Raw genomic sequence first — 21,188 nt, forward strand, 5'->3', positions numbered from 1 at the left:
AGATAATATATAGATAATATATAGATAATATAGAGATAATATATAGATAATATAGAGATAATATAGAGATAATATATAGATAATATAGAGATAATATATAGATAATATATAGATAATATAGAGATAATATATAGATAATATAGAGATAATATATAGATAATATAGAGATAATATAGAGATAATATATAGATAATATAGAGATAATATAGAGATAATATATAGATAATATAGAGATAATATATAGATAATATATAGATAATATAGAGATAATATAGAGATAATATAGAGATAATATATAGATAATATAGAGATAATATAGAGATAATATATAGATAATATAGAGATAATATAGAGATAATATATAGATAATATAGAGATAATATATAGAAAATATAGAGATAATATATAGATAATATAGAGATAATATAGAGATAATATAGAGATAATATATAGATAATATAGAGATAATATAGAGATAATATAGAGATAATATAGAGATAATATATAGATAATATAGAGATAATATAGAGATAATATAGAGATAATATAGAGATAATATAGAGATAATATAGAGATAATATAGAGATAATATATAGATAATATAGAGATAATATAGAGATAATATAGAGATAATATATAGATAATATAGAGATAATATATAGATAATATATAGATAATATAGAGATAATATATAGATAATATAGAGATAATATATAGATAATATATAGATAATATAGAGATAATATATAGATAATATAGAGATAATATATAGATAATATATAGATAATATAGAGATAATATAGAGATAATATAGAGATAATATAGAGATAATATATAGATAATATAGAGATAATATAGAGATAATATAGAGATAATATAGAGATAATATATAGATAATATAGAGATAATATAGAGATAATATAGAGATAATATAATCATCTTCTGCCATGTGTCACCTTCCAGGCGGTAATGAGCTCGCACTCTGGACGCGGTGAGCCGCGGGTAAAGCAGAAGTGGTCTCTGAGCTCACACATATCGGAGGGCATAAAAGGAAGGAAACAAAGTGGTGTTCTTGAAAAAAAACGATATTTCCAATCAAACACACAGAAGTGGTGATATTTATAGGTTATTCTGCCTTGAGAAAAAATAGCGCTTTATAAATAATTTCATATGTATTTCTTAAGAAATGAATAAACCCATTTACTGCTTTTTTTTAATTATAGTCAGAATTAACAAAAAAAAAAAAAGATTTTAATTTATATATATATATTCTCCAGGATCTCTGCTTTCCGAAAATATATCATGTTTTGGGGGTTTTAAGTCATCTTCAGGCCTACAATTACTTTATTAAGGCAGCAGCAAAAGGATCATTGGGAGTTGTTTTCATTGTTGAGAACAGAGATGTACCAACATGCGGGAAAATCTCTGGAGTCCAAGATTACAAACATTCCCATTTCTATAGAGAATGTTTTGGGTTTTTTTCCTCATACAAGATGTGTCCACCTATCTGGGTTTTGCTGCACACTGTGCTCTCTATGTGTTCTCTGTGAGCTCTTTTCTTCTATAGGAAGTGCCAAACCTGTGGTGACCTTCACACCCAACTGGGGGAATATACTATACAATGACCATGTGACTCTAACATGTAATGTGCCGTCTACTGGACCAGAGGAGCCCCGGACCTACCAATGGTACAAAGACAACCAACCAATACCAGGAGATCTTCAGAACCTTCATATCATTGGATCTATTGTACATCGGGACAGAGGACATTACCAGTGCCGGGTCAGTGGTGGTGATATCAGTGACCCCGTCTTCCTAAATGTTACACTAGGTGAGTCAACCATCTCATCTCCACCATTACAGATTGTTGGCTGTGAATAGAAAAACCTAAAGTACTTTTTTTTAATTACCTTTCAGCATTTGTCATCCTGCAGAGACCCCCATCTGCCATATATGAAGGAGACCCCCTGACTCTGAGATGTCACCATGTGATATTTTATGATGAAATAAACACAACATTCTACAAGGATGATAAAGAGATCCAACCACCAAAATCTGCCTCCGAGTTCCATATTCCAAAAATGGATCTGAATCAGTCTGGATTGTACAAATGTACGAAACAAGTGCGACGCTTTACTGTGGAAGAGTCCTCAGATGGATCCTTTATCTCTGTGAAAGGTAAATGAAAGTCTTAGTTAAAATTGTGTCCTTGGAAACTTTGGAGGAAGGTGAACTCCCACACAGGGCCGGTGCTTCCACTAGGCAAGCTAGGGTGCACTGCCACCTAGGGGTGCCTGGACGCAGCACAGGCCGGCAGTGTCTCTGGGTGGGACGCCGCCACGGTATGAATGATCCTTCAGCTGAGGGGAGGGTCGGCAGAGGGGAGGAAGAAGGGACAGAGGAAGATGTCGGTTGTCTGGGACCAGTGTAGCAACCAAGCTGCTGCTTCTTCCAGTGTTCCTCTCAGATTCAGTCGCTTATTGCCAGCCAAATAGTTGACAGCTGCTGATCACTGTGGAGTTCCAGCCTTCTCTTTCCATTCATCAGCGGAGGTGGAGCTGTGCCTGCGGAGGCAGGAAATGTCTGTGAGTGCGATCCGTTACATGTGCAATGTGCCAAAGCCTGCTCTTCTAGCGCCTGCTGGGCCTGCTGATCTGTGTCAGTGTTGTTGGTGGTGTGTTGGATCTGTCACTGTGTGGGATCGCTTAGTTCATATATATATATGTAATTCTTATTAGACAGGATTTATATAGTGCCAACAGTTTGTGCAGTTCTGTACAATATAAAGGGAGATAGTACAATTTCAATACATTTCATATATATATATTAATACCAATGATGGGGCACTATTCCTCCCACTGACACCAATGATGGGGCACTATTCCTCCCACTGACACCAATGATGGGGCACTATTCCTCCCACTGACACCAATGATGGGGCACTATTCCTCCCACTGACACCAATGATGGGGCACTATTCCTCCCACTGATACCAATGATGGGGCACTATTCCTCCCACTGACACCAATGATGGGGCACTATTCCTCCCACTGATACCAATGATGGGGCACTATTCCTCCCACTGATACCAATGATGGGGCACTATTCCTCCCACTGACACCAATGATGGGACACTATTCCTCCCACTGATACCAATGATGGGGCACTATTCCTCCCACTGACACCAATGATGGGGCACTATTCCTCCCACTGATACCAATGATGGGGCACTATTCCTCCCACTGACACCAATGATGGGGCACTATTCCTCCCACTGACACCAATGATGGGGCACTATTCTTCCCACTGACACCAATGACGGGGCACTATTCCTCCCACTGACACCAATGACGGGGCACTATTCCTCCCACTGACATTAATGATGGGGCACTATTCCTCCCACTGATACCAATGATGGGGCACTATTCCTCCCACTGACACCAATGATGGGGCACTATTCCTCCCACTGACACCAATGATGGGGCACTATTCCTCCCACTGACACCAATGATGGGGCACTATTCCTCCCACTGACACCAATGATGGGGCACTATTCCTCCCACTGATACCAATGATGGGGCACTATTCCTCCCACTGACACCAATGATGGGGCACTATTCCTCCCACTGATACCAATGATGGGGCACTATTCCTCCCACTGATACCAATGATGGGGCACTATTCCTCCCACTGACACCAATGATGGGACACTATTCCTCCCACTGATACCAATGATGGGGCACTATTCCTCCCACTGACACCAATGATGGGGCACTATTCCTCCCACTGATACCAATGATGGGGCACTATTCCTCCCACTGACACCAATGATGGGGCACTATTCCTCCCACTGACACCAATGATGGGGCACTATTCTTCCCACTGACACCAATGACGGGGCACTATTCCTCCCACTGACACCAATGACGGGGCACTATTCCTCCCACTGACATTAATGATGGGGCACTATTCCTCCCACTGATACCAATGATGGGGCACTATTCCTCCCACTGACACCAATGATGGGGCACTATTCCTCCCACTGACACCAATGATGGGGCACTATTCCTCCCACTGATACCAATGATGGGGCACTATTCCTCCCACTGACACCAATGATGGGGCACTACTCTTCCTCCTACTGACCACCATCCCTGAGGCCATGTTTCTCGCTGATGCTGGGCCCGAAATACTTTCTACCCCCACTGGCCTCTTAAAGTATGAAGGACCATAAACCGTTCCTTTGTTTGAAGAGTTTGGAGACCCCTGTAGTGGATATAACAGCTCCACTTAGCCAAACATTGGAAAATGGTTTATATTCCTTCACAGCATTGTGGGATCATCAACATTTAGAGAACATGAATGCATTCCCATCATTTGTCATTTCTAACAATTTCCCCTTCTAGAACTCTTCTCTCCTCCGGAAATAAAAGTGACCCCATCCAGGGTAATAGAAGGAGATGAGATGATGGTGACGTGTGACACCAGACTGGATCCGCTCAGAGGCGGCACAGAGCTGCACTTCGCCTTCTACAGAGATGGACGGACTGTGAGGGACTTCAATGTATCCGATACATACAGAGTGCGGTCAGCTCAGCTGGAGGATTCTGGGAAATATACCTGTGAAGTGAGGAGGAGATCTGGCTCTGTGAGGAAGATGAGTGATGGGCTCCATATCCAGATCCATGGTGAGGGTGTCAAAGTGAATGAATACATTTGGTCCAATTATCCATTATCCTTATATACAATTTTTATTTCTTTATTTCCTGAGATTCACATGTTGAGGGAATAGGACTCACACTGGCCAATCATTGGCCTCCTTTCCTCCTCCAGAGATTTTCTCTCCTCTGGAAATAAAAGTGGCCCCGTCCAGGGTAATAGAAGGAGGTGAGATGACGGTGACGTGTGACACCAGACTAGATCCGCTCAGAGGCGGCACAGAGCTGCACTTTGCCTTCTACAGAGATGGACGGACTGTGCAGGAATTCAGTGTATCCGATACATACAGAGTGCGGTCAGCTCAGCTGGAGGATTCTGGAAATTATACCTGTGAAGTGAGGATGGCGTCTGACACTGTGAGGAAGATGAGTGATGGGCTCTATACCCAGAGAACGCGGATACACGGTGAGTTTGAGTAGCTGAATAAACATCTGATCTGTACATGTTCTGTCTCAAATATCACTTGATGCAAAAGACATACCTCCTGACACCCAGCCTGTATAGATGGTTTGGCAACTTGCTGACTTGAGAAAATCCACAGGCAGTGTTAACTCATCAAGGCAATGCTGAAGAGAATTCATTGTAGCTTGTTCCATTTTGTTATAAAAACCTTCAAATTCTCTACAAATTCCTTCAACTAGCAAAAAGTAAAAAGAAACTAGATGTCAGGGCTCCGGGTATGACCAGAGATGTGTGGACTGACACAGGGAAACACAGGCTTCAGGTATAGAATAAACAATACAATTTATTAAAGACTAAACATAAACACAGTGCAACCAAATCTCCAACAGATAACAATAGAAACAATACTAAGCGTAGTCGGGCAGGCCGGGTCGGTAGCAAACGGGCAGGCAAGGTACAAGGAGCAGGCGGAAGAGTAGTCAGGAATAGCCGAGGTCAGGACAGGCAGAGTTCATGCAGAGTCAGGATTAAAGCAGGATCAGGCAGGAAGCAGACAGGATGCAGGTACAGGGGCTCATGGGAAACAATACACCAAGGCCCTGACTGCAGGTCTGGCCATTCCTTAAATACACTTCCTGCAATCAGCTTTAGGTGATGGCTGATTGCAGGAGTGAGCTTCTGGTTGCTGAGAGCACCCGCTGCCCAGCCCTGGTACTGCAGCCCACACGGCAGGTGAGTCCCACCACCAGTGGGGAATCCATTCCTGACACTAACACGGCACACAGGGAAGAAGGAAGTTCCTAGCTGAGGACTGAAACAGGGCTGTGCTTGCTATAATGGTACTTGTGGGCCAATGCTGGCAGGGTAGGATGAGCAGCACTAAGACTCAACATTTACATATTGTGATACAGTCTTCTTTCCTTTATCTGTATACCTTTCCCTTGTTCTGTTTCCCTTAGTCTTCCTTCCCTTCCATTATTCTCTTTCCCTTGTCTGAAAAACAACCCCCCACCATAATCCCCCCTCCACCAAACTTTAAACTTGGCACAATGTAGTCAGGCAAGTACCGTTCTCCTGGCAACCGCCAAACCCAGACATGTCCAACAGATTGCCAGACAGAGAAGCATGATTGGTCACTCCAGAGAACACGCCTCCATTGCTCTAGAGTCCAGTGGCGGCGTGCTTTACACCACGGCATCCGACGCTTTGCATTGCACTTGGTGATGGAAGGCTTGGATGCAGCTGCTCGGCCATGGAAACCCATTCCATGAAGCTCTCTACACACTGTTGTTGGGCTCATCTGAAGGCCACACCAAGTTTGGAAGTCTTTAGCTATTGACTCTGCAGACAGTTGGCGACTTCTGCGCACTGTGCGCTTCAGCATGCGCTGACCCCGCCCTGTCATGTGACGTGGCCTACCAATCGGTGGCTGAGATGCTGTTGTTCCCAGTTGCATCCACTTTGTTATAATCCCACTAACAGTTGAGCGTGGAATATTTAGTAGCCAGGAAATGTCACGGGTGGACTTATTGCCCAGGTGACCACCTATCACGGGACCACGCTTGGAGTCACTGAGCTCCTGGGAGCGACCCATTCTTTCACCAATGTTTGTAGAAGCAGTCTGCATGCCTAGGGGCTTGATTGTATACACCTGTGTCCATGGAGGGGATTGGAACACCTGAATCACATGATATGGAGGGGATTGGAACACCTGAATCACATGATTGGGAAGGGATTGGAATACTTGAATCACATGATTGGGAAGGGATTGGAACACCTGAATCACATGATTGGGAAGGGATTGGAATACTTGAATCACATGATTGGGAGGGGATTGGAACACCTGAATCACATGATTGGGAGGGGATTGGAACACCTGAATCACATGATTGGGAGGGGATTGGAACACCTGAATCACATGATTTGGAGGGCGGGGACAATACTTTTGGCAATATAGTGTATCTCTGATGCTTCCTGTGTTACCTCTCCTCCTATTATCTGGAACATGAAGCAACATCTTTGTTTCTTTCCAATGAGAAGGATGCTTATCTCGGCCCTTCATATATACTCAGAATTTGTCACAGTTCAAAATTGCACAAAAAAAGTTTTGTTTCCTTTAAAACTGAATTCTCATAACATCCATTGCTGGTTCTCTCCTCAGACTACACGGCACAGAATATTATACGACTGGTGATCTCTGGATTTGTATTAGCTGCTGCCGTATGTTTCGCCTATTTCCACAACAAGTGGTAGAGAAGAAGAACTTCTAGGAATCTGAGGACCTCAATGAAACCTCTAAGTGAACACGGAACATGCTTTGGTTAAATTTCAAGGAACTTCATCTTTGTAAAATAAACTAATATTCACCAAAACAATTGACATTATTGTAAAAAAAATATAAGAGAGCCTAAACTAATGAGCATACACAGTGAATACAGTACGCCATTGGCAAAGAAGAAGTGGTCACTGATCTCACACATTGAGGAGGGTTTAGCAGGAAGTGGTTTTCTTGAAAAATAACTAAGATAAGATCCAAAACATGAATGTCATACTTTGCTGTTTGTGTTGTTTAATCAAAGTTCTGAAAAGTAAAAAAGGTGGGTTTTGTATATATTGGGGTTGATTTACTAAAGCTGGAGAGTGCAACCAATTGGTTACCAAGCTCTGCATGGTAACCAATCAGCTTCTTCACTTACAAAGTTGGTAAGGTGGAATAAAGACTCCAGACCATCTGGTTCAACCTGTGTGGGTATGTGTGTGTTCATGCTAAAAATGATATCCCCGTATACTGTGTTCACTAAGAAGTCCATCCAAGAGTTTCATGAAGCTATCAATACTTCCCGCTGACACCACCGGATGTGGAAGAGTTCCAAATCTGTGACAGTGAAGAACCCCCAACGCAGTTTAAGGTTTAACCGCTTCTCCTCCAATCTCATTGAGTGGCCAATTTTTTATTCCTTTTTTTTGTTAAAAGCTTGTAGGTTGGTGCCTCCTTTATATTATGTTATCCCGGTGGCTGTGTTTTGTTTCTTTAATTTTCTGGCTGATACATGCAGCGGGTAATGTGATTGTGTGGCAGGTCTAGCTCTGTATGTGTGTTTAGATAAAAAGAGAGGAGCGCCCAGTGTCCAGAGAGATGCAAATTCTAAAATATGGCTCATAGACGTTTATTAAAAAGTATCAACACATACATCAACCCAACGCGTTTCAGGGGAATAGACTCCTCCTTCTTCAAGTTTGCTGCCTATGCAACTAAAGCCGGCATCCTGCCATCCTGATTTCTGAAACCTTGATTCAACACAATCATTTATGGGAATTGTTCCCATTAAATAGTACGCAGCAGCAGCAGCCCTGAAGAAGGAGGAGTCTATTCCCCTGAAACGTGTTGGCTTGATGTACATGTTGCTACTTTTTAATAAACGTCTATGAACCATACTTTAGAAGTTTTATTTCCATGGACACTGGGCACTCCTCTCTCTTTATCCAAGTCTACGTGCTGAAATGACTGGAACGTTGCACAGAAAATGCAGCAGCCCAATCCCCAGGAGGACCCATCACCACCATCCATCACTGGGTACGATTCACCGGAAGGAATTCCTTCCTTTTTGCCCACATGCATATCTGTCAGGAATGGACTTGCCAGTAATGATGGGACTCACCTGCCTTGTGGGCTGCAGTATCAGGGCTGGCCAGCGGGTGCTCTCAGCAATCAGAGACTCAACCCTGCAGTCAGCCAAAACACCTGAGGCTGATTACAGGTGTATTTAAGGGATGGCCAGACCTGCAGTCTGCGCCTTCGTGTGTGTTTTCCTATGGGCCCCTGTATCTTGTTACCTACATTCCTGTTCCTGTTCCTGTCTGACTGATTCGTTGCTGACCCTGCCTGATCCGGACCTCTGCTGACTTCTCCTGTTTGATCCCTGGCTTGTGACCCCGACCATTCTCTGCCTGACCCACTGTACCTACCTGCCTGTTAGTCGCTGTACCCGGCTCGTGACCTGACTACTCTCTGCCTGCTCCTCCTGTTCCTACCTGCCCGATTGTTATTGACCCGGCCTGCCTGACGACGCTTGCATTGTATGTATTGTTATCTGGGGTGGTTTGGTTTGGTTCGTTTGCACTATGTTATGTTTTAGTATTGCACTGCGTTTATGTATTGTTAGTGTTAATAAATTATATTGTTTATAACATATCTGAAGCCTGCGTTTCCCTGTGTCAGTTCACATACCTCTGGTCATACCCGGAGCCCTGACAATATCCATCCAGGACCAGTGGCCAATCCAGTCAGTCCAGCACAAGTTCTGTATGTGTGTGGTGCTTTCCTTCTTCCGGGGCTATATATACAGGGCAATCCAGCCTCGTGGTGCAGTCCGGTGTGGGAGACCAGAGACATATAGTGAGGACTTGTGTAAGAAGTTCTACTGGCTGCATCACACTTCAATGCGACACGTTTTGAGCAACCACATGAATGGACTTTATATATGAGGACTTTCCTAATTTTAGGGTATGGGCAGCACCACTAGACTGACAGAACAGCCAAATCAATGTACAGCCAACTGTCGGGTAAAGTGTAATCATTTATGTCAAGGAATTATTCTTTTTTTTTTTTTTACTTCTCTCTTCCTCTTCTGTTATGGACCATTGAGGATTAATATTATATAATTTACTATGATACTCTTTAAACATTTCTGCTATATTTTTTGTAGAATATTTTAGTTATCCTTTATTATCTCTTATTTTCTCTATATAGTTCTTACCTTTCTTTTTTCTTTGAGCTTTCATCAAATACTTTCCAGGTCTATCTCCCCACCGATATCATCTTATTAAATACTCTCCTCTTTTCCTCTTCCAATAAATGATTTAATTCTTCTCGTTTTCCCATAACCTTCTGCTTGGTCTGTTTTGTTATTCTCTTTTTATGCACCTGTTCTAATTCAAACAATTCTAGGTAAAGGAATTATTCTGTGCTAACTCAACTATATTCTGAAAATCAATTCATTAAATTGAGTTCTGGTTCAAAGAAGTTGCCTTGTGTTGTTTACTTGAGGTGCGGAGGAAGGACATTAGAGTGATGTGTAGTCATGGTGTATCCAAAGGAAGCTGTGAGTTAAAGCCATGGTTATTCTTCTGGGCTAAGAAATTAAAGAGTGAACAGTAAATTAAATCTAATGGACCCCGGTCAGCAGTAATGTGAAGATCAGTACAATGCAGTAAATAGAAAAGATGGTGGAAATGATTTCCTCCCAGGACCAGTCTCCTGAATTTTACTCGTCCACTCTTGGCATTGCACTTAAATTAAAGACATCATTCAATGAAAGCTCAGCCCCAGACTCATTGCACAACCTAGCCCTCTGTATACTGGGAGTGTCAGTTACTGTCTGTGCTGGCCCAGCCTCTCCATCCTTCACCTCTCTAGAAAACATTTTATGTAGCAGCTGGTAGAGGAGTGAAAGGAAAGACTATGAAGTATTTACTATTCTTATTGGTATATCTTCCCCAAAAAAGGGTTCTTGTTTCTATTCCTACTGGTAGATCTAATAGGACTGATCTCTGTATTAGTGTCACTGGAGATGTCAGTTATTCAGATCCCACCCAGAGTCAGTTAGTGTCAGATTGCCCTCCGCACGTCACAGTCTCACTACAAGATGCTGATTGCTGCCATTACTAGTATTAAGAAAAAAAAAATTCCATCATTTGTAGATGCTATAACTTTCACGCAAACCAATTAATATACACTTCTTGAGATTTTGTTTTCTTAACAAAGACATGTAGAAAAATACATTTTGGCCTAAATTGATGAAGAAATTAGATCTTTGAAAATTTTTTTTGTAAGTAAAAAATATTGTTAGTCTTTTTAAAAAAATACAGTCTTTTTTTTGTTTATATAATAAAAAGTAAAATCCCAGTAGTGATCAAGTACCACCAAAAGAAAGCTCTACTTTTGTGAAAAAATGATATAAATTTAATTTGGGTATAGCGTTGCATGACTGCGCAATTACCAGTGAATGTTGCACAGTGCTGAATAGTAAAAAAATTGGCTTGGTCATGAAGGGGGTAAAATCTTCGAAGTTGAAGTGTCTAGACTATCACATTAGATAAGGCAGAAGTGAGGTCTGATTGGCTATCACAGATTATTCCTCTTTCTACATCCTTCCAACAGTGGTTATAACTCTGATGAAATGTGTATAAATAACTCTCAGGAAGTCATGAAGGGGGTAAAATCTTCTGAAGTTGAAGTGTCTAGACCAGGGGTGGGCAAACTTTTTGACTTGAGGGCCGCAATGGGTTCATATATTGGACCCGGGGGCCGGACCAAGAGTAGATGAATGATGTGTATGTGTCATCCATACTAAGTATAGTAATATTCCCCCATAGTAAGCATAGTAATTAATCCCCCATATAGTAATTCATCCCCCATAGTAATTCATCCCCCATATAGTAATTCATCCCCCATATAGTAATTCGTCCCCCATATAGTAATTCGTCCCCCATAGTAATTCATCCCCCATATAGCAATTCATCCCCCATATAGCAATTCATCCCCCATATAGTAATTCATCCCCCATAGTAATTCATCCCCCACATAGTAATTCATCCCCCACATAGTAATTCATCCCCCATATAGTAATTCATCCCCCATATTAATTCATCCCCCATATAGTAATTCATCCCCCATATAGTAAGTCCCCCATATAGTAAGTCCCCCATATAGTAAGTCCCCCCTATAGTAATTCATTCCCCATATAGTAAGTCCCCCATATAGTAATTCATTCCCCATATAGTAAGTCCCCCATATAGTAATTCATTCCCCATATAGTAAGTCCCCCATATAGTAATTCATTCCCCATATAGTAAGTCCCCCATATAGTAATTCATTCCCCATATAGTAAGTCCCCCATATAGTAATTAATTCCCCATATAGTAAGTCCCCCATATAGTAATTCATTCCCCATATAGTAAGTCCCCCCCTGTGTCAATTCACTTACCTTTGCTCCGCGCGTTCCTCTCGTTTTCCCGCGCCGTTCTGATCTTCAGGGAGGACTGTGAGAGGAGAAGAGTTCGTCACGCTGCCCCGCCTACATCCTGGCTGCCCCGCCTACATCCTGACAGCTGCAGAGTCCTGACGAGCGAGAGGAGGGAGGGGGGCGGCCATCCGAGAGGGGGGGCGGCCATCCGAGAGGAGGGGAGGGGAGAGGAGGAGAGGAGGCAGCCCGCCCGCCTGCCCGCCCGAGAGGAGGGAGGGGAGCGGGCGCCCGGCACACAGGAGAGCCGCATTTAAGTTTGTAAAGAGCCGCATGTGGCTCGCGAGCCGCGGCTTGCCGACCACTGGCCTAGCGGGAGCCTAGCTCCGCGGGCCGGATTAAAAGGTCCGCCGGGCCGTAGTTTGCCCATTGCTGGTCTAGACTATCATATTATATAACGGAGAAGCAGGGGTGGACAGACAACTCATGGGGCCCCCGGGCAATAAGGGATCATGGGGCCCCTGTGTCCTTGCCCACACTCAAAGCACACCCAAAAAAGCCTATAAAAAGGTACCAGGGGTATTTCATGGGGCCCCCTACTGACCCCGGGCCCTCATACAGTACCGAGTGCTCGAATGGTCAGTCTGCCCCTCCGGAGAAGTGAGATCTGATTGGCTATCACAGATTATTCTTCTTTCTACATCCTTCCAACAGTGGTTATAACTCTGATGAAATGTGTATAAATAACTCTCAGGAAGTCAGAGGAGAGTCATAACTTCTGCTTCTCAGAAAGGCGATCGCAACTTCATGGTCATGGCTACCGTGTCGGTCTTCCTCGCCATCGTGTTCCTTTGTAAGTAAAACAGTTTTTATTCTTTTTTTTGTATTCTTAGTATTCTATTATTTTGTTCTGAGTATTGAAGTATCAGAGTGTCTTTTCCTTGGAGATCGTGTGACACACAAACCAACGCATTACTATGAACCTGCTGGAGGCTCGACGTAAAACACACTCATTATATATGCTGGGGACACAATATGATGACCTCTCATCTCCTAATTCTTCTTCTTCTTCTAATTCCTCTTCTTCTTCTAATTCTTCTGCTTCTTCTTCTTCCATCATAGTCACTATTGACACCATCTAATGATCATTATACAAGCTGTCTTGTTCCATGAGAAATACATTTTGCTCCAATTGTTGAGTATAACCCGTTCTCAGTGATGGAGGATTGCACATTACAGAAAGGAGCTACGGAAGGCACCTGAGCAGAGCATTTCTTGACTTGTGTTGTATTATAATTATTGATTGTAGCTGTGTTTGTGGTCTTGTCACACAGACTGGAGGATTCCCATTCATTGGGGGTCTCCAAACTTTCTAAACAAAGAGCCAGTTTGCTGTCCTTCAGACTTTAGGGGGGCCAGACTGTGGCCAGTGGGAGTAAAAAAGGTCCCTATGTCAGTGGGAGGAATAGTGCCCCATCATTGGTATCAGTGAGAGGAATAGCACCCCATTGTTGGTATCAGTGGGAGGAATAGTGTCCCATCTTTGGTGTCAGTGGAAGGAATAGCACCCCATTGTTGGTATCAGTGGGTGGAATTTTAATCCATTGCCCGTGTCACTGCAGGAAATTTTGGTGTTTATGGGGAGAAGTATGCCCCATTGTTGGTATCAGTGGGTGAAATAGTGCCCCAAGGGCCGGATAAAAGCAATCAAAGGGCCACATCTGGCCCCCAGTTTTTAGACCACTGATCTAGATAAATCAGATTCCACAAATGTGATTTTCAGAAAATCTTAGTTTTAATTGCCAAAGTCAATGATGAACACAACTGGGGGTACTTGTTCGGGTCTACAGCCAAATGCCCCTTTTGTCACGCAGGGCTTCCTTAATGTATGGGCAGTTCCCAGGGGGCCCCAGATGCATGGGGGCCCCATGATAATCTTGCATTACATCATACTTGCCAACTGTCCTGGATTTACCTTTTTTTGCTAAGCTGTCCCAGGAAGGCAAGGGCAGCGTCCAACAACCTGCACTGTGCCCTCCTGATCCCAGTATTGTGCCCTCCTGATGTCCCCCTGTATTATGCCTTCATGATCCCAGTATTGTGTTCTCCTGATGCCCCCCCATACTGTGCCCTCCTGATCCCAGTATTGTGTTCTCTTGATGCCCCCCCGTACTGTGTCCTCCTGGTCCCAGTATTGTGCCCTCCTGATGTCCCCCTATACTGTGCCCTCCTGATCCCAGTAATGTACCCTCCTGATCCCAGTATTGTGCCCTCCTGATGTCCCCCCGTACTGTGTCCTCCTGATCCCAGTATTGTGTTCTCCTGATGCCCCCCCGTATTGTGTCCTCCTGATCCCAGTATTGTACCCTCCTGATGTCCCCCCGTACTGTGCCCTCCTGATCCCAGTAATGTACCCTCCTAAAGTCCCCCCGTACTGTGCCCTCCTGATCCCAGTATTGTGCCCTCCTGATGTCCCCCCGTACTGTGCCCTCCTGATCCCGGTATTGTGCCCTCCTGATCCCAGTATTGTGCCCTCCTGATGTCCCCCCATACTGTGCCCTTCTGCCCCCCCCCCAATACTTTGCCTTTTGTGTGGATTAGTCTTTGATTTATGGCACACTTTCTTACAGTTTAAAATCAGTTTTATTGAAAGTACTAATAAATAAATATTTATTCTATCAACTATTTATACTCTATATATTTCTTGAGAGTAGGTGCGTAAATTGGGGCAGGCTGGTAGGGGCCCCAGTGCATTACTTTGCCCAGGGGCCCATGATTCCATATTGTCATGACGGCACTGGTCTCATGTCATTAAAATATTGTTTTATGTTATATCCTCTTTCTAAATAGATCCCAAAATTGTGTCACCACCCCTTGACATATCCAGCTTGTGAGGGGTAAGGGGTCTGGTCACTCCGTGAAGGAGTTGAATGAGGGTGACTGGTGTAGTAAAGGGGATATGGTGGAAACATTTCTTAGAGTTCATAATGACTGGTGCCGGCAGATTTTGCAAAATTGTCTCTCATGCATTCTAAATGTGGCGAAGAATGCTTCAAATTCCTAGACCTATCTACCTCTCATGGACCTGTCTACCTGTCATGGACCTATCTACCTCTCATGGACCTGTCTACCTCTTATGGACCTGTCTACCTGTCTACCTCTCATGGGCCTGTCTACTTGTCATGGACCTGTCTACCTGTCATGGATCTGTCTACCTCTCATGGGCCTGCCTACTTGTCATCGACCTGTCTTTGTGTCATGGACCTGTCTACCTCACATGGACCTGTCTACCTGTCATGGACCTGTCTAGAACTTGTACTTGAATTTGGCTCATGATGCGCCACTTTTAGAATGCACGTGAGATACTTTAGCAGAATCTGGCTGTTTGAAATACATGAGATACGTTGATGACATTTACTGTACATAATATTTTCTAAAAAGTGCGTTTTCACTTTTCAGCTCTGACCGAGGGAAGATCTGGTGAGTACAGAGCTGATACCGGATAATATGCCATTCATATAGGAATGCTATAGAAAAAACTTGCAGCTTAACGTTTTCTGTGAAACAAGAGGTTTGAGTCATTGATTATAATTTTCCCATGCCTTGTGTGATGACTGTTACAGGTACTAGTCTGCTTATGTCAGTTCTCAATTGAATTGTCAAGCCATCAATGGCTAGTATCATGGATCACCACATGTGCATCACCATGAAGATCAGAGGCCAAGATGGCAGCTTACACATTAAAGTAAATCTGAAGGCATAACTATTTTATTTTTGATAGGGTAGGGATCCTCTATCTTTTTGCCATCTGTGTCTCTTTGGAGAGATTTATCCTCCTGTCCTGTAGACATGACAGGAAGTAAGAGAAAATCTCCCTTAGTATGGAGAAAGCCTGTTTAGTTGGTTGTCACCAGACAGTGTCCCTGTTTGAAGATTTTCTCTCTTATTCTCAAAGTTTTAGGTATTTCCTCATTTGCTGTCTCTGTGATAATCGTTACAGAATTACACCGGGCACTTAAAGCCACACAACATTTTTTAGACACCCCCTCCCCCTAACCACCACAAACACACATACACACACATGTAAATCTAAACATACTAGTTGGGGGCACCTTTGAACAAAAGTGTCAATTGACATCTTCAGAATACGCCCCTTCCTGACCAATGACACCACAAAGTTTCTAAGTCACTCCCTTGGTATCTCTCGCCTCAACTACTGCAACTCCCTTCTCATTGGCTTACCTTTACATAGGCTATCCTCCCTCCAGTCCATCATGAATACTGCTGCCAGACTCATCCACCTAACCAACCGTTCAGTGTCCCCCACCCCTCTTTGCCAATCCCTCCATTGGCCTCCATTCAGTGTCTGCTACCCCTCTCTGCCAATCCCTCAACAACTTACAAAGCCATCCACAACTCTGCCCCCAGCTACAGCACCAACCTGGTCTCAAATTATCAACCAAACTGCTCTCTTTGATCCTCCAAAGACCTTCTGCTCTCTAGTTCCTATGTCTCCTCCTCCCTTGCTCACCTCCAGGATTTCTCCCGAGCTTCTCCCATACTATGGAACTCCCTACCCCAATCTATCCCACTATCTCCTAATCTATCCAGCTTTAGACGATCCCTGAAAACCTTTCTCTTTAAAGAAGCCTATTCTGCTTCTAAATAGTAAACCGCCATTTATTTCCTCCATCAGCTCCTCCCCCCACAGCTATTACCTTTTGTATCACTGGACCCTTCCTCCTAGATTGTAAGCTCCCAGGCCGGGCCCTCTGTTTCCTCTTGTATCAGATTGTATTGTAACTGTAATGTCTAACTTCATTCTATAAAGTGCTGCGCAAACTGTTGGCGTTATATAAATCCTGTATAATAATAATAATAAATAATAATAATTGCACTACACATGTGACATATTGCAGTTCATAGCGGAGTGAGATCAATCATTCTAAACCCATTAATCACAGTTGACTCTAAACCAATTATCTTCAGGGGCTTTTAAATCATCATTAATGTGTGTGTAAAAAAAATTAAAAATGCAATATCAGTTTTGAGAGTGAAAGAATTAAGACATGGGGGGGGGGGGGGGGGGATTGTGGTTGCAAACAAAGATTTACCAACAAGCTCTGTGGCCAGGACTACAAACATTTCAATTTCTCCAGAGGAAGTTTTTTTTCTTATACTAAATATGTTCAATGATCTGTGTTTTGCTGCACACTGTGCTCTCTATGTGTTCTGTGTGATCCTTTTCTTCTATAGGAGGTGCCAGACCTGTGGTGACCTTCACACCCAACTGGGGGAATATAATATACTATGACGATGTGACTCTAACATGTAATGTGCCGTCTACTGGACCAGAGGAGCCCCGGACCTACCAATGGTACAAAGACAACCAACCAATACCAGGAGATCATCAGAGTCTTTATACCATTCGATCTGCGGCACATCGGGACAGAGGAGATTACCAGTGCCGGGTCAGTGGTGGTGATATCAGTGATCCCGTCTTCCTAAATGTTATACAAGGTGAGTCCACCATCTCATCTCCATCCTTCAATCAATGTATACATTTATCCTTTTTAAACCCTCAAAAAGTCAATACTTTCTCCCTAGAAAGTGCAGTAATACATATACAACCTTTTTGTGAATGACAAAAATAAAATAAATAAATAAATTGATTTTAAACATATAATATGCAACACTAAGTCCCACTAATCAAAAAAAAAATTGTCCAAAAAGAAAGTCCAAAATAGTGTCCACAAATATCCCAAATTTATTCACTCTTTTCATCCACTGAAAGGATTGGCTCCTACTTCATCCAAAATGCACCTCGAAGTAAAAATATAATAATATCTAGTGCATTACCTTAATGATAATAATAATAACAATAATCACCCCGTGCAACCAAAATACACTTCAAAAAACCTTTTGTGCAAAGAAAAAAAAAATGTTTTTCTTATAGTGCATATAATCACACTAATCAAACTGTGAGCACTCTGTGGTCACTGCAATTCAGTGTCTACCAACAACCAACACACAGTAGTACTAAATACTATTACTAGAGATGAGCGAATCGAACCAGGCGAACCGGAATTCGATACGAATTTCAGGAAAAATTCGATTCGCGGCGAATCCGAATATTTGCCTACTTCAGGTGCGCGAATCAGATTTTTCCCGATCAGCCGGCAAAAGTGTCCCTGCAGAGAGCTCCGCTATTTCTGACATTTCTCTGACAGTTCCTTCACATGTACAGCGGTTGAAACATTGTATCTATTAGTTTCCATTTAGGATACAGATGTTTCAACCGCTGTACATGTGAAGGAGCTGTCAGAGAACTGTCAGAAATAGAGGAACTCTGCACATACACTTTTTGCCGGTTTGGAATTCTTATTTTCATCCTACTTCTTCTTCTTCATCCTCATCCTCATCAGAAGAAGAAGAGGATGAGGATGAGGATGAAGAAGAAGAAGAAGAAGAAGTAGGATGAAAATAAGAATAATTCCAAGCCGGCAAAAAGTGTATCTGCAGAGCTCCTCTATTCTGCCGGCTTGGAATTAATCTTATTTTCATCCTACTTCTTCTTCTTCTTCTTCTTCTTCATCCTCATCCTCATCCTCAGAAGAAGAAGAAGAGGATGAGGATGAAGAAGAAGAAGTAGGATGAAAATAAGAATAATTCCAAGCCGGCAAAAAGTGTATCTGCAGAGCTCCTCTAAGTGTATCTGCAGAATGTCATTTATGGAAACAAATAGATACAATGTTTCAACCGCTGTATGGAGTGAATGTCCCAGAACTGTCAGAAATAGACAGAAACTGTCACAGAACTGTCCTTCTTCTCATCCTTCTCCTTCTTCTCATCCTTCTTCTCATCCTTCCCCTTCTTCTCATCCTTCTCCTTCTTCTCATCCTTCTCCTTCTCCTTCTTCTCATCCTTCTCCTTCTTCTCATCCTTCTTCTCATCCTTCTCCTTCTTCTCATCCTTCTTCTCATCCTTCTCCTTCTTCTCATCCTTCTTCTCATCCTTCTCCTTCTTCTCATCCTTCTTCTCATCCTTCTTCTCATCCTTCTCCTTCTTCTCATCCTTCTTCTCATCCTTCTTCTCATCCTTCTCCTTCTTCTCATCCTTCTCCTTCTTCTCATCCTTCTCCTTCTCCTTCTTCTCATCCTTCTCCTTCTCCTTCTTCTCATCCTTCTCCTTCTTCTCATCCTTCTTCTCATCCTTCTCCTTCTTCTCATACTTCTTCTCATCCTTCTCCTTCTTCTCATCCTTCTCCTTCTTCTCATCCTTCTCCTTCTTCTCATCCTTCTCCTTCTTCTCATCCTTCTCCTTCTTCTCATCCTTCTCCTTCTCCTTCTTCTCATCCTTCTCCTTCTTCTCATCCTTCTCCTTCTTCTCATCCTTCTTCTCATCCTTCTCCTTCTTCTCATCCTTCTCCTTCTTCTCATCCTTCTCCTTCTTCTCATCCTTCTTCTCATCCTTCTCCTTCTCCTTCTTCTCATCCTTCTCCTTCTCCTTCTTCTCATCCTTCTCCTTCTTCTCATCCTTCTCCTTCTTCTCATCCTTCTTCTCATCCTTCTTCTCATCCTTCTCCTTCTTCTCATCCTTCTCCTTCTTCTCATCCTTCTCCTTCTTCTCATCCTTCTCCTTCTTCTCATCCTTCTCCTTCTTCTCATCCTTCTCCTTCTCCATCTTCTCATCCTTCTCCTTCTTCTCATCCTTCTCCTTCTCCTTCTCCTTCTCCTTCTCCTTCTTCTCATCCTTCTCCTTCTTCTCATCCTTTTCCTTCTCCTTCTTCTCATCCTTCTCATTCTCCTTCTTCTCATCCTTCTCCTTCTCCTTCCTCATCTCCAAGTGCATTTAAATTAAAGGTACAGTGTTCTGCACTAATTTAAAGGCTCTCTGAAGCCTAGAAACCCTTTTTATAAGTTAACTTCGTAGCGAATAAATTCGCATCGAATCGAATTTCTTCCTGAAATTGGCCGAATCAGCCGAATCGAATTTTTGAATACTTCGCTCATCTCTAACTATTACCCTCTATGAGTATTTGAAATGCTCAAACAATACTATGGAAAAGTATTCCTCCACATTATCTTCCAAAAAGTTTTTCCAAGGTCCGCAGAGAGATAAGAAGGGTCTCAGGAACAGTATTCAAAGCATAGGGATATCTTTTTATTCATCACTTACATTAAAATTTGAAAATATCAGCTCCAGACATGGTTTCAAGCTTTTTCAACCAAACACCATAAAAAACCATGTGTTGAAAACCAACAAAATGGCCACGGCGACACTTCCGGTCTACGTACATACATCTTGACGTCACTTTCCTAACGCGTTTCGTCACTTCCGGACTTCGTCTGAAGGGATCTCCATCATTACAAACTGTTGGCTGTGAATAGAACAACCTAAAGTACATCTTTATTTATTTATCTTTCAGCATATGTCATCCTGCAGAGACCCCCATCTGCCATATATGAAGGAGACCCCCTGACTCTGAGATGTCACCATACGATACATTATAATGAAATAAATACAATATTCTACAAGGATGATAAAGAGATCCAACCACCAAAATCTGCCTCCGAGTTCCATATTCCTAACATGGATCTGAATCAGTCTGGATTGTACAAATGTACGAAACAAATACACCGCTATGATAGTTCAGCTGTGGATGAGCACTCAGATGGATCCTTTATCTCTGTGAAAGGTAAATTAGAAATCCTATTTATAACGGCATCCTTAGAAATATTGGTAGGTCCAGAGGAAGGTGAACTCCCAGAAGAAATGATCGTCAAAGTCACTCAGTTGCAGAAATAAAAAATAAAGAATTCCTCCACGAAAGAAGTGACTTGAAGTGGTTCTAAAGGCTTGGTATTTTTTTCTTCAACTGCTTGTCCTTTGGCCTATAGCAGAAGTACTACTACAGGGCAGCAGGACTGCGCAAAATCATGTATATACAGTGGGGCAAAAAAATATTTAGTCCGCCACCAATTGTGCAAGTTCTCCCACTTACAAAGATGAGAGAGGCCTGTAATTGGCATCATAGGTAGACCTCAACTATGAGAGACAAAATGAGAAAACAAATCCAGACAATCTCATTGGCTGATCTGGAAA

General features: G+C 42.6%; 1 pseudogene across 1 annotated transcript; it reads left to right on the forward strand.

The window, feature by feature from the left end:
• Nucleotides 1-12,718: 12,718 nt before the first annotated feature.
• LOC149428788 (low affinity immunoglobulin gamma Fc region receptor III-B-like) lies at nucleotides 12,719-20,891 on the forward strand (annotated as a pseudogene). Its single transcript, XR_016310681.1, has 5 exons — nucleotides 12,719-12,743; nucleotides 12,838-12,936; nucleotides 15,543-15,563; nucleotides 17,245-17,603; nucleotides 20,512-20,891. The product of XR_016310681.1 is annotated as a low affinity immunoglobulin gamma Fc region receptor III-B-like (transcript).
• The last annotated feature ends 297 nt before the right edge of the window (nucleotides 20,892-21,188 follow it).

This window comes from Staurois parvus, unplaced genomic scaffold (genome assembly GCF_062004578.1).
Source record: "Staurois parvus isolate SC_StPar_1 unplaced genomic scaffold, SC_StPar_1.0 ptg002969l, whole genome shotgun sequence".
NCBI classification, from domain to species: domain Eukaryota; kingdom Metazoa; phylum Chordata; class Amphibia; order Anura; family Ranidae; genus Staurois; species Staurois parvus.